Source organism: Schistocerca cancellata, chromosome 1 (genome assembly GCF_023864275.1).
Source record: "Schistocerca cancellata isolate TAMUIC-IGC-003103 chromosome 1, iqSchCanc2.1, whole genome shotgun sequence".
In the NCBI taxonomy this organism is placed as follows: Eukaryota; Metazoa; Arthropoda; class Insecta; order Orthoptera; family Acrididae; genus Schistocerca; species Schistocerca cancellata.
The window spans coordinates 818,931,153-818,946,042 of record NC_064626.1 but is presented as its reverse complement, the minus strand read 5'-3'; positions in this window follow the sequence as shown (position 1 = coordinate 818,946,042).

Here is a 14,890-nt window from a genome sequence, read left to right as displayed (position 1 = left end):
ATGACAGGCGGTTTCATCAAAGGGACAGCATCTGAAAGAAGCAGGATGGTAGATTTCAGATCAACAACCGCAAGATGTGACGGACTTCCTTATCTCCAACGACGATCTCGCCGTGTACAGTTGCTCTAGTACAAATGGAGACTGATACTGGTCTCGCCAACGCAAGGGGAAGGTTGTAACATGTAAAGTGCTGAAGGAAGGAAGACCCAGTATTCCCCGCAGGCGCACAAAAGCGCACGCCAAGTTCGCAGCAACATTTAGTCAACAAGGAATTTCTTCCATGTGGTCAGTAGTCAAAGCAAAATTAAACTGCGGTGCTTTGAGGAGATATTAGACGCAAACGGCTCAAGAGGTGGGACAACATAGACTGGTTGCTGCATGTAGATAACTCACCTGCACACACGCCGCTCATTGTGAGGGAATTCCTGGCAAAAAAAAGCTTTACCGTCCCCCACCCATTCTAGTCGCCCGATTTAACCAATGAGATTTCTTCCTCTTCCTGAATGTGAAGTCGAAATTGAAAGGATGACATTTTAATCCATATAAGAGATTAAAGTAGAATCGCAATTACTTTTGAATATGATTCGGCTACCAGGACTGCTTACAAAGATGTGAAAATCGCTGGAAGCGCTACATACAAGAGCGAGAGGACTTTACAGGCGATGGTGGAAATTAAAACGTAAGATAATTTTCACTAGTATAAACCGAGAAATTTTGGGTAGCATCTCATCTTCCAGTCAATATTGTCGAAAGCTTTCTCTAAATCTACAAATGCTATAAATGTTGGTTTGTGTTTTTCAGTCCATCTTCTAAGAAAAGTGGCATGATCTATGCAGCCTCTCATGTTCTTAAGTCTCTTGGAACCCAAAATGAACTTATCGGAGGTCGGTTTTGTCAGTCTTTGTATTCCTCTATAAATAATTCACGGACAAGTATGTTGCGCCCGTGACTTACTAAACTGGTGGTTTTATAATATTTACACCTGTCAACATCTGCTTTCTTTGGAACTGGGATTATAACATTCTTCTTAAAGTCTGAGAGCATTTCACGTGTTTGATATCTCTTGCAGACCACGTGGAACCAACCATATCAACGATTCTGAGGGCATCTTGTTCACTCCATGTGAATCGCTTCGACTTAGGTCTTTCAGTGCTGTATCAAATTCTTCTCGTAATATCGCATTCCCCTCCTGTCTTCATCTACTTCCTCTGTTCTTTCTGTAATATTTATTGAAGTTTTTTTTATAACCCATCTATATATTCCTTCCACACCTCAGCCTCCCAATTGTATATCTGAATACTACAGTCACAGAGCTTGTTCTATTTTCTCCAAAGGTTTATTTACTTTCCTTATAGGCGGCGTCTGTCTCTCCCATTGTCATGGATGCTTTTGCAGCTTTGTCAATTATTTTGTCGCCATCCTGCTTTGGCATTTGGATTTTTCTACCAGTGACGTACTTTAAACGTCCGTATTCCCTTTGGCCTCTTTCTATGGCTGCATTTTTTAAATATTTTCCCCTTTCATCGATTAAATTCAATTTCTCATGTGTTTAACCAAGGATTTATATTGTATTTTCTTCTTTTGCCTAGTTGTTTGCATGCTCCATTCACTATTTCACCTTTGAAAGCTACCCATTACTTTCTCTTCTGTTATATTCCTTTCGCCTATTTCACTCAGTCGTTGCCTAATGCCGCCATTGAAACTGAGTAGGTAACCCTTCGCTCACAGTTAACAGCCGATGTTGGCTTCGGTCACACAGTTTGAGACTGCTGGAAATGGGTATCACTGTGGAGTGCCGGATGTGGCAATCTGAATGACTTCCAGCATATCCCACGTGCCCACTGTTTGGTCCGCTACTGTAACCTCGCCTGTGGTCGAGCGGGAGGTCATCCCATGGTAGGGCAGGCAGTGAGAGACTTTCTGAGGAGCTGATCAGAGAGCCTCCCTGATTCGTCTGACAAATAGGTTTCAGGCCCTATCTGTGGCTGACGAAGTCCTGAGCCAGATATAGTCGCTCGCCCCATTGCAGAGGAAACCTCATGCCTGCAAGTCTAGGCACTCACAGAGGGTGGGTTTACTTGTAGTTGAGAGCTCCAACATCACGCGCGAATGGGCCCCCTAACGGATATGGTTATCAAGAAGGGGAACGAATCCAATGTGCACTCTATGTGCATACCGAGTGGAGTCATTCCAGATATAGAAATGGCGCTTCTGGATGCCATGAGGAGCAGAGGGTGCAGCCAACAGCGAGTGGGACTCATGTCGGTGCCAACAATGCGTGTCGCTATGTATCGGAAGAGATTCTCTCTGGTTTCGAGTAGGTAGGTGAAGTGGTAAAGACTGCCAAATGGAGGGCCTGAATCAGAGGTTCAGACAGTTATGCGACCGTGTAGGCTGCAGATTCTTCTACTTGCGCCATCGGGTGGTGGGTTTCCAGATACTGCTAAACAGCTCAGGTGTCCACTACATACAGGAAGTGGCTACACAGGTGGCGGAGGCTGTGTGGAGGGGGCGGGAAGGTGTTTTTAGGTTAAAGGGTCTCGGGAAACTATAGAAAGTGCGTCAGTCTAAAAGGGTTCAGGACAAACACAGAAAGGTAGTCCTAGCAACGATCGGTGTTGTAGTGCAACTTGTCGTAGCTGTGTTGGGAAACAACCAGAGATCCATTCGCTAACAGGAAGCACTGAAGCTGAAATTGTTGTAGGTACGGAAAGGTGGCTAAGGTCGGAAATAAGTTCGGCTGGAATTTTTGCAAAGGATCTAACCGGGTTCAAAGAGGATACATTAAATACAGTTGGCGATGGAGTGTTTATTGCTATCAGAAATAGTTTATCTTGTAACGAAATTGACGAAGATAGTTCTTGTGAGTTAGTATGGGTAGCTGTTACACTTGACAAGAGGACTGAATTCATGGCTGATTTGTTTGGCCGACCCCTCTTCACTCATATGGTACAGTTGCTGACAGTCCAAAGAGAAATTGAGTCTTATTTCAAATGCGTACCCCATGCGTACAATTGTAGTTGGTGGCGACTTCAGTGTACCCTCGATATATTGGCAAAAATACATGTTTACAATCGGCAGTAGACTTAGAACATCATCCGAAATTGCACTGAATGCTTTCTCAGAAAATTATTTTGAACAGTGAGTTCAGGAGCCCACTCGAAGTGTAAATGGTTGCGAAAATATACTTGACCTCTTAGCTAAAAATAATCCTGAGGAAATAGTGAGCATCATGATTGATACAGGGATTAATGACCACAAGAGTGTTGTAGCGAGACTGAATATCGTAACATCCAAACCCGCCAGAAATAAACGCAATGTACATCCTTTTTTTTTTTAAAAAAAAAAAAAAGCATATAAAATTCGTTTTGCACATTTCTAAGAGACAGTCTCTTTCCTTCCGATCTGAATGTGTAAGCATAGGCCGTATATGACTTGAATCAAAAGAAACTATATCGACGGCAATTGAGAGATATATAACACATAAATTAATAAGATTTCTTATCTCCTATGGCACACAAAACTGGTCAGAACACTGTTGCAAAAGCAACGAAAAAAGCATTTCACATTCAAAAGAACAGAAAATTCTCAAGATGGGCGAAGTTTTACAGAAGCTCAAAATTTGGCGCGAAGTTTGATGCAAGATGCTTTTAATAGTTTCCACAATGAAACTCTGTCTCGAAATCTGGCAAAAAAAAACCACAGAGATTCTAGTCGAATCTTAAAGTACACTAGCAGCAAGACGTAATCAACACCTCCACTGAGCGATTATGTCACTGATGGACGTGCCACTAAAGCAGAGTTACTAAACACGATTTTCAGAAACTGCTTCAGCCAAGGAGACGAAGTAGATATTCCAGAATTCGGGTTGGGTTGTTTTTGGGGAAGGAGACCAGACAGCGAGGTCATCGGTCTCATCGGATTAGGGAAGGATGGGGAAGGAAGTCGGCCGTGCCCTTTCAGAGGAACCATCCCGGCATTTGCCTGGAGTGATTTAGGGAAATCACGGAAAACCTAAATCAGGATGGCCGGACGCGGGATTGAACCGTCGTCCTCCAGAATGCGAGTCCAGTGTCTAACCACTGCGCCACCTCGCTCGGTCCAGAATTCGGCTCTGGAACAACTGTCAACATGGCAGCTTAGAAGTAGGTACCCTCGGTGTAGCGAAGCAGCTTAAAACACTTAATAAACGCAAGGCCTCCTGTTCAGATTGTATATGGGCACGTTTCTTTCACAGTATGCTGATACAGTATTTCCATACTTAGCAATCATATACAAACGCTCGCTCTCGAAAGTTCCATACCTAAAGACTGGAAAGTAGCACAAGTCACACCAATATACTAATTACAGACACATGTCACTAAGGTCGATTTGTAATTGGGTTTTGGACCATTTACTGTGTTCGAACATTATGAATTACGTCGAAGTAATGACTGCTATCGACAGGGATGTCAAATTGATTGCATATTTTTAGATTTCCAGTAGGCTTTTGAGACCATTCCTCACAAGCATCTTCTAATCAAATTGCATGCCTGTGGGGTATCGCATCAGTTGTGCGACTGAAATCGTGAGTTCCCTCAGAAAAGTCACAGATCGTGATAGCTGACGATAAGTCATCGAGTAAAACAAAACTAATATCTGGCGTTCCCCAGGAAGTGTTACAGGCCCTCTGTGGTTCCTGATCTACATAAACGACGTAGCAGACGATCTGAGCAGCCCTCTTAGATTGCAGATGATGCTGTCATTTACCGTCCTGTAAAGTCATCAGATGAAGAAAACCAACTGCAAAATGATTTGACAAGATATCTGTATAGTGCGAAAAGTGGCAATTGGCTCTAAATAATGAAAAGTGTAAAGTTATCCACAACAGTACAAAAAGAAATCCGATAAATTTCGATTACAGGATAAAGACACAAATCGAAAGTCTGTAAATTCAAGTAAGTGCTTATTGATTACAATTACGAATAACTTAAACTGAGAAGATCACGTAGATAATGTTGTGGACAAACCAAACCAAAGACAGCGATTTATTGGCCGAAAACTCAGAAAGCTCAACATGTCTACTAAAGAGACTGCCTATACCAGCTTTTCTCAACGTTTCAGTGTCAACGACCCAAATTTCGATTGTAGTTTTCATCGCGCCTCCCTCCTCCCCTCCCTCTCTCCCCAACCTTCTTCATACGATGACAATGTATGTATGATCATGTATTTTGACTATTGTGGCGCTAAAGCTACAAAATTATAAACCTCACAAATTAGCAAGAATAAGTAAATTTATTGCTACAATTTATTGCTAGTTCCCAACACTGATCTATTGCATAAGGAAACCCACAATCGTGGCTCTCTAAATGTTCCTCTCTGTCTTACAGGTTGCACAGGAAAAGTTGAAGCATATTACCTCAGGAGAGTGCGAGGTGCAGAGAAAAAGTAGCACGGCCGCTGCCGTCGAAAAACTCTGCTCTGCAAATGAGACCCAAGACACTAATAATTACTAAAGATGTTTTGAATTCAGAACTGAAAATTTAATTATTAAATACTTAGTGCAGTATTGATGCAATCCTATTTATGTGTATTATATGCGTATTAACGTAAATGTGAATTTTATTATGCTAGAATGTACTTTGCTTTACATTCCTTTGAATAAGTTCATCAATTTTTTAAATCCCTTTTTTTCATTTCAACAAGCTCGCATTCCCCATTTAATACTATCACGCGCCCCAAGGGCGGGGGGGGGGGGGGGGGGGGGGGAGGGGACTCCACAGACTGAGAATCGATGGCTTGCACCATGCTTGTCGGCCTCTTCTGGAGTATTGCTGCGCGGTTTGGGATCCGCATCAGATGGAACTGACGGAGGACATCGTAAAATTTCAAAGGAGGGCAGCTCATTTTGTGTTATAGTGAAATAGGGGACAGAGTGCAACGGACATACCGAATATGATACGTGAATTGGTGTTGCAATCATTAAAACAAAGGCGTTTTTCGTTGCGGCAGGATCTTCCCGTGAAATTTCAATCACAACTTTCTTCTCCGATTGCAGAAATATTATGTTGGTGCCCACTTACGTGGGGATAAACGACCCTCACGATAAAATAAGGTAAATCAGAGCTCTCTCAGAAAGATTTAAGTGGTTGTTTTCCCCGCGCGCCTTTCGAGAGTTGTTTGAAGGTGGTTCTATTAACCCTCCTTCAGGCACTTGTGAACTGAAGAGTGATCATGAAGATGTCGGGATAGATATAGATGTGGTTGCAGATACGTGCTATCGCAAAACTCTTGCTTTTATTAGTTTTTCATTTAAAAAACTGTGATTATACTGTGAATTTCGTAGTATACCGTTCCATGATAAAGTTACTTGGTTCGCATCTACGGAAAATAAAATAACTAAAAGGCGACTAAATCCTTCGCTAGGTCACAAAAGCTCTTTTCACGAGTCGTCTTGATGACGTAACATATAATTTGTACAATTATTCTTGAGCGTGCTAGCAATATGAGAATTTCGTATTACTCTTTCTTTCTGTGTCCAAGAAGGGGTGATTTGGTTTTATCTCCATCTGTTCGTATTTGAAAACCAGTTTGTAATTGCATGTGCTGCTTCCTATAGTGATTACATTTAACTTTGCTTCAGTATTTACGTCGCTATGAATCAATAATGAAACGATGCGAAGGACTGTAACGCGGTTCTAGTACATAGCCTACATATTCTGATATTATCAAGACGGCCATCAGGTCAATGCACTTGATAGCACAGCATCAACGGTGACGTGACCTCTTCTTACAAAACACCGAGCAGAGGTTTGTGCTTTAACAAAGAACGCCTGGCCGAGATCTCGCAATCCAGCTACACGCGTTGTGTAAATTTTGTCGAACCTCATTTTTTACGACAGGATTCGAAGTTATTATGTCTCGGTTGAATGTCATATAACAGCTAAGGAAAATAGGTGGAATAATAGCAATGACAAATACAGCACAGGAATGGGAATTAGTGAATAGGGCAGAACGTTCCAGATTTTTAGTTGTACATACTGGTGAATAACCTCACAGTTATGTTCGAAAACTCGTTTTTAGCTTGGTTGCTGCTGACGGGAACAAACAGATTGATATCATCATCACCGACCACAACGATTAATCCCTCTCTGGTTTCTTACACTCTCAAACAATTTGTTCCGTCCGGCGTTTCGTTGGAAGTACGATCTCTTTTCTTCCATATTTTGACTTACAATGTAGTAATGACTTTGGTACTAGGATTTCTTGCATTCTTATTGGCTGCTGTTTTCATTTGTTCACCGTTTCTTCACTTAGATTAAATATCTTTAATTCTTTTCCGACTTCTTCAGTTCTCTTCCTGTCATACAATGTGTAGCTCTACCGCTCTCAAGAACCTCACATCTCCACTTTATATCCTTTTTATTTGTCGTTGACAACATTACGTAAACAAGTTCTACCTGTTATGGAATAAACCTTGGAAGCTGCGCAGTTTCGCTGGAGCACCACCTAAAATTGCTGTTGTAGGACTCGTCCTTGAAACGAGTAGTTAGGAGCTTCTTTTTTAGGATCAAAAATGGAAGTTTACTAATCTTTAACACATCTTTAAGATCCTACCGTTGATGAGCAGGTCTCTTTACAGTCTCTAATGGTTACAGATAGGCAGTTAGTGCGGACATATGAGGAGCTTGACTGTTGTTCTCTTGTCAGAAAGTAAAAAGATCACACAGAACAGATGAAGTGATTAAAAGCTGTTCGACACGCTATTAAGTAGAAAAAGTCACAGAACTGTTGCTATAATCACAAATATCGCTCAAATGACCCAAAACACACATTTCGATGACTATTGATCGTAATCACAAAGTATGTTTTCTCAGCTTGAATTAAACGAAAGGAGAAGCAACACATTCGTTTCCCGAGACTAGCTTACCTGAAGCTATACCACACGAAGACTAAGAGCAGAATGAACAGAATGAAAGCAGAATGAGCGAGAGGGCAGACTAACAGACTGGCGCGAACTTGGGTCTTACAAAGACTCGCTCCAGGACACTTGTCAGTTTTTCTAATTTATACCAGTTCTACAAGTCAGAAAGTTCGACTTTTATTGGTCATTAATTTGGTCGCTATATTTTACTTGTATATTATTTATCATGAGCAGCATTTATTAAAATATGTTGTACTAATTTATACTTACGCAATTGGGAATCCCGGGTTTATGACCATTGGATCCACCTTGTAAGTTAAAATTGAGTTATTGAAAACTCAGAAATTTTTAACTAAGAATTCTTGCTCATCAATATTGGTGTCAATAGATTAAGGAAAATCAGTCAATCGAAAGTATATCAACAGATCGCGGAAATTTAAAGTAATTTAGCTACAAATGGCACTGACAGTTTTGACGGGGTATAATTTTTAATTAACAATCTATTTTAAACCAATTAACTTCCAGTTAATGTAAATATTTTACAGAAAAGAGGAAAAATAGAACTTTAATTTGTAAGTGGTATTTCCTTCGAATTTACCTATCAGCTCCTACGATTTTCCCTGTGGCTAGATGTACAAAAATTTGGAAGTGGTCTTTCCTTCCGAATTTACCTATTAGCTCATATGATTTTCCCTCTGGCTAGGTGTACGAAATTTTATAAATGCAATGACTTTTGACTGCCATCATTTCTGAAGAAACTAATTAGCTCATTGTTTCCAGACAACAAACTGAATGATCTAAATAATAAAGTCATGTGGGGTATTTTTCTACAGTCATAATAATATGCGTAATACAATGAGGTGACGAAACTCGTGGGATAGCGATATGCGCATATACAGATGGAGGTGTTATCTGGTACACAAGGTATAAAAGAGCAGTGCGTTGGCAGAGTTGTCGTTTGAATTCAGGTGATCCATGAGAAAAGGTTTCCGACGTGTTTGGGGCTGCATGACTGGAATTAACAGACTTTGAACGCGGAATGGTAGTTAGAGTTAGACGCATGGGACATTCCATTCCGGAAATCGTTAGGGAATCCAACATTCCGAGATCCACTGTGTCAAGAGCGTGCCGAGAATACAAAAATGTCAGGCATTGCATCTCACTCGAACAACGCAGTGGCCGACGGCTTCACTTAACGACTGAGAGCACTGACGTTTTGCGTAGAGTTGTCAGAGCTAACAGACAAGCAACAATGCGTGAAATAAATCAATGTGGGACGTACGACGAACGCATCTGTTCAGACAGTGCGGCGAAATTTGGCGCCAGTGGGCTATGGCAGCAAACCACCGACCAGTGCCTCTCTTGGGCTCGTGACTATATCGGTTTGACCCTAGACAATTGGAAAACGGTTGCCTGGTCAGATGAGTCCCGATTTCAGTTGGTAAGAGCTGACGGTAGTGTTCGAGCCTGGCTCAGACCCCTCTAAGCCAAGGACCCCAGTTGCCAACAAGGCGGTATGCAAGCTGGTGGTGACTCCATAATGGTGTGGGCTGTGTGTACGTGGAATGGACTGGGTCCTCTGATCCAATTGAACCGATCATTCACTAGAAATTGCTATGTTCCTCTACTTGGAGAACATCTGTAGCCATTCAAATGGCTCTGAGCACTATGGGACTCAACTGCTGTGGTCATAAGTCCCCTAGAACTTAGAACTACTTAAACCTAACTAACCTAAGGACATCACACACATCCATGCCCGAGGCAGGATTCGAACCTGCGACCGTAGCGGTCGTGCGGTTCCAGACTGTAGCGCCTTTAACCGCTCGGCCACTCCGGCCGGCTATGTAGCCATTCATGGACTTCAAGTTTCCAAACAATGATGTCATATCACCGGACCACAGTTGTTCGCGACTGGTTTGAAGAGCATTCTGGACAATTCGAGCAAATAATTTGGCCACTCGTATCGCCAGACATGAGTCCCATCGAACACTTATAGGACATAATCGAGAGGTCAGATCGTGTACAACATCCAGAACAGGAAACACGTTGGCAGTTATGGGCGGCTATAGAGGCAGCATGGCTCAGTACTTTTGTAGGGGTCTTCCAACGACTTGTTGAGTCCACGACACGTCGAGCTGCTGCACTACGCCGGGCAAAAGGAGGTCCGACGTGATATTAGGAGGTATCCCATGATTTTTGTCATCTCAGTGTGTATGCTTAATGTAGGAAGCTTAACATCGGAATTTTGAAAAGAAAATTAGCATAAATTTATGTACGATGATGGGCATCAACCTGCTTTGTCACACCATGTGGCGAACATTCACACCCATACACATTGGTTCTGCCATTTCTTTATACAACTTAAGCAATTTATCTCTCCCACGTCTCCATTTACAGACATACTCTGCAAACAGCTGTACAACACACGGCAGAGAGTAACTAGAACTGTGCCACGTCTTAGAATTTCTTCCCGTTCCAGTCGTGCATGGATTGTGGGAAGAATGACGGCTTAAAGGTCGTTGTGTGCGTTGTAATTAGCCAACTGTTTTCTTCGAGGTCTCGACGGGAGCGATTCGTAGGGGTGAAGTACAGATATATATTTTCTAGATTCTTCACTCAGTATTGGTGTTTAAAACTTTGTAAGTGGAATTCTGCGGGATAACTGCGTCTATCTTTAAATGTCAGCCAGTCCTGGTTTTTCAGCACTTACGTGACGGTCCCCCATGGGTCAAACAAACATGTGACCTTTCGTGCTGACCGCACTGCAATACTTTCAATACTCTGTCTGTTAGTGCTATTTGGTACACATACTTTGTATTATCCCCTTTTGTGACCAAACTCTACTATCGTACACATTCACGTAAAAACGAGCATTCGTAGTAATTAAGTAATACTGTAAAGCTCCTTTCTGAGCAGAGATATAATGAAAGTTGAGACTGTACTGTTATAGCTGCCTTTAGTCTGTGGATAACTCTCGATACAGGGATATCATATTGATTGGTCCTGTTTTAGAGGAAGATAAGAAGTTTGAGTTCAGTTCTCTCTGAAGAGATGTCGATTTCTGTGCTAAGTTGTCCATTACAGTGCGGAAAGGAGTTATAAGAAGGCGAAGCAGGAATTACGCCAATGTTGTACATGGAATTATTTTGATGCAAGAATTGAAAGACTTATAAATGTCTTCATCGCTCCATTGCTGGTGAGGCTAAATTTCACTTCTGCGCTTACTCATTTCACTAATTAGTCATGAAGGTTCCAGATCGATGGTACGGCGGTAACATGGAGACGCCAGTTCAGCGGACAGGCCTGCAGTAAACGATCAATTGTATTTCTCTACACCGCTACGTGAACGACGACTTCCGTATTGGGACAAACCTTGCACCAAATGCTGTACATTGGCCGTAATTAACCTGCTTTTTTTTACTTCTGGAACATTGAGAAATGGATCGTTCAGTTATTTAGAGATTTAAAATTGGCTTAATTACTGTAAGGTGTAGGTAGAATATTTTAACTTCAGCAGTATTCAAAGATAAAACAAAAAACTGATTTGTAGGCTGTCCTCTTTGTAGAATAAGAGTATTTCTGAAGCATCCTATCATTGGACTGAAATCTGCCACCTGCTTTCATAACGCGTGAGCCTGTGTGAACATTCCATTTTATATCCATATAAATTCTTATACCCAAAGATTTTTTATGAGTTGACCGATTTCAAATGTGACTCACTGACGTTGTAATGATAAGGCACTACGTTATTGCGTTTCCTGAAGTGCACAGTTTTACACTCCTGGGCGCGTAGAGCAAGATCTCGGTCTTTGCACTACATTGAAATCTTATCAGTATCTGGATATTTGTGAAGCCTTTTCGGATAGTACTTCATTATAAGCAACAACATCATCTGCGAAAAGTCTGAGAGTACCATTAAGTTCACTGCTTTTAAAGTACCGTTTCATTTTTCCGCATTGATACTTGAATTTCTTTAGCTTCCTATCCACATCATTTTTTGAATGGTTTATTTATCCCATAAAATTGTAGCAAAATATATTTATGAGTGGAAATAAAACATGTTAACTTGCATACAGATAAACGTGTTAACGTATTTTACGTATCGTCACGAATTAATTTTAGATGTGAGTCGTCATTGGAGAGAATGTATTCACTACGCAAAACCGACCAGTACGGATTGTCGTATTCACCCACAGTCGCCTTGTAGGTGTCTCTTCAAGGAGTTCGCCGCGCTAGTCACACTTTCATAATATTTTAGAATACATGCACCAAAGTAGCTGCTTATAATAATAAATCTTTATTTACGACAGACTGTTTCGGCATTTATCGCCATTCTCAAGTGCTTCTGTCTGACAGTTCCACTCTTACGACATGTAGTGTAGCTCATTCGACGATTAATCGTACATTACCCTCATATTCTGGCATATTGTAACTCCCTGTATTACTGAAGAAAGTTATTTACAGTTTTATTTATCGATGTTCGACTTGGACTTTCGAAGCGTGTCCATCGTCCTTGAAACTTATGTAAACGTCAGGTGCAAAGCAGTTTTCGGTACCTTATCAGACTGCAGATATAAGGAATTTAGAAAATCACGAAAGGCATACATTTTCAGGAAAACTTTAAGCGTTTGGTCGTTTACTTATCGATAGTTATAAATGTAATATTTGTTGTGACAGCAAACAACCAAATAACGTTAGTAATTCAATAACATTTCTTGCTAATACACGTGTCCTTTCATCGTATTACGTTTCAGATGTAATGTGTAAGATATAAACACAAAAAAAGTTTTCCATCACCTCATTTCCGACAGTTCCGAAACCTGCACAGAAAATTGGAATAGAGATCAACATAAACATCATTTCTGCCCTTTTTATTGCTCATGAAAACTACACATTGCATGTTGTACCACGATACAGAAGGACCTTCAGAGGTGGTGGTCCAGATTGCTGTACACTCCGGTACCTCTAATACCAAGTAGCACGTCCTTGCATTGTTGCATGCCTGTATTCGTCGTGGCATACTATCCACAAGTTCATCAAGGCACTGTTGGTCCAGATTGTCCCACTCCTCAACGGAGATTCGGCGTAGATCCCTCGGAGTGGTTGGTGGGTCATGTCGCCCATAAACAGCACGTTTCAATCCATCCCAAACATGTTCGATAGGGTCCATGTCTGGAGAACATGCTGGCCACTCTAGTCGAGTGATGTCGTTATCCTGAAGGAAGGCATTCACAAGGTGTGCACGATGGGAGCGCGAATCGTCCATGAAGACGAATGCCTCGCCGATATGCTGCCGATATGGTTGCATTAGCGGTTGGAAGATGGCATCCACGTATCGTACAGCCGTTACGGCGCCTTCCATGACCACCAGCGGCGTACGTCGGCCCCACATAATGCCACCCCAATACAGCAGGGAATCGCCACCTTGCTCCACTCGCTGGACAGTGTGTCTAAGGCGTTCAGCCTGACCAGGTTCCCTCCAAACCCGTCTCTCACGACTATCTGGTTGAAGGCATATGCGACACTCATCTGTGAAGAGAACGTGATGCCAATCCTGAGCGGTCCATTCGGCATGTTGTTGGGTCCATCTGTATCGCACTGCACGGTGGCGTGCCACGGTGGCGTGGTTGCAAAGATGGACCTCGCCATGGACGTCGGGAGTGAAGTTGCGCATCTTGCAGCCTATTGCGCACAGTTTGAGTCGTAACACAGCGTCATCTGGCTGCACGAAAAGCATTATTCAACATGGTGACGCTGCTGTCAGGGTTCCTCCGAGCCATAATTCGTAGGTAGCGGTCAAAAATGGCTCTGAGCACTATGGGACTTAACTGCTTTGGTCATTAGTCCCCTAGAACTTAGAACTACTTAAACCTAACTAACCTAAGGACATCACACACATCCATGCCGAGGCAGGATTCGAACCTGCGACCGTAGCGGTCGCGCGGTTCCAGAGTGGAGCGCTTAGAACCGCTCGGCCACTCCGGCCGGCAGGTAGCGGTCATCCACTTCAGTAGTAGCCCTTGGGCGGCCTGAGCGAGGCATGTTATCCACAGTTCCTGTCTCTCTGTGTCTCCTCCAGGTCCGAACAACATCGCTTTGGTTCACTCCGAGACACCTGGACACTTCCCTTGTTGATAGCCTTTCCTGGCACAAAGTAACAATGTGGACGCGATCGAACCGCGGTATTGACCGTCTAGGCATGGTTGAACTACATACAACAGGAGCCATGTACTTCCTTCCTGGTGGAATGACTGGAACTGATCGGCTGTCGAACCCCCTCCGTCTAATAGGCGCTGCGCATGCATGGTTGTTTACATCTTTGGGTGGTTTTAGTGACGTCTCGGAACAGTGAAAGGGACTGTGTCTGTAATACAATATCCACAGTTAACGTCTGACTTCAGGAGTTCTGGGAACCGGGGTAATACAACTTTTTTTGATGTGTGTAATATAATTAGTGTTACAAAACCATAAATTTAAAAAAGTCATAAGCGGATCGCGATCCAGCTTTGGTCTTTTGCTTAAATTTGAATTGGGCCTCCTCTATGCATATACTGAGTAAGTATGGGGATGTGCGCAACCTCGTCTCACTCCCCTGATAATGGATACAGTCCTTACATATCCTTTGGCCTTCAGGGCATGCACGAGGAGCTTTCCGTCTTTGTTTATGTTTGTCTTCCTATTAACACCCAATTTTCTTTCTAGAATAGCTGTTACTGCTTGGCGAGTGTTTCGCGCCTTTTTTTGTATAACCTGTCACACACCACAATTAAAATCCAGTAATTAACAAGTCCAATTAGTCCAAATTAACACCAAGCTAGAAACCAGAGTAAAAGTGCGTGACAGCTACTGCCAGTGACAGACACTCTATATTTCCATATAAAATTCTTTTTCTAGAGGTCTGTGTAAATGCAGCTGGGAGTCTTATTGAGCACAGGTTGGCAGAGGCCCCCGAGCAGAAGGAAATAGCCAGCGCACCCAGCCATTATG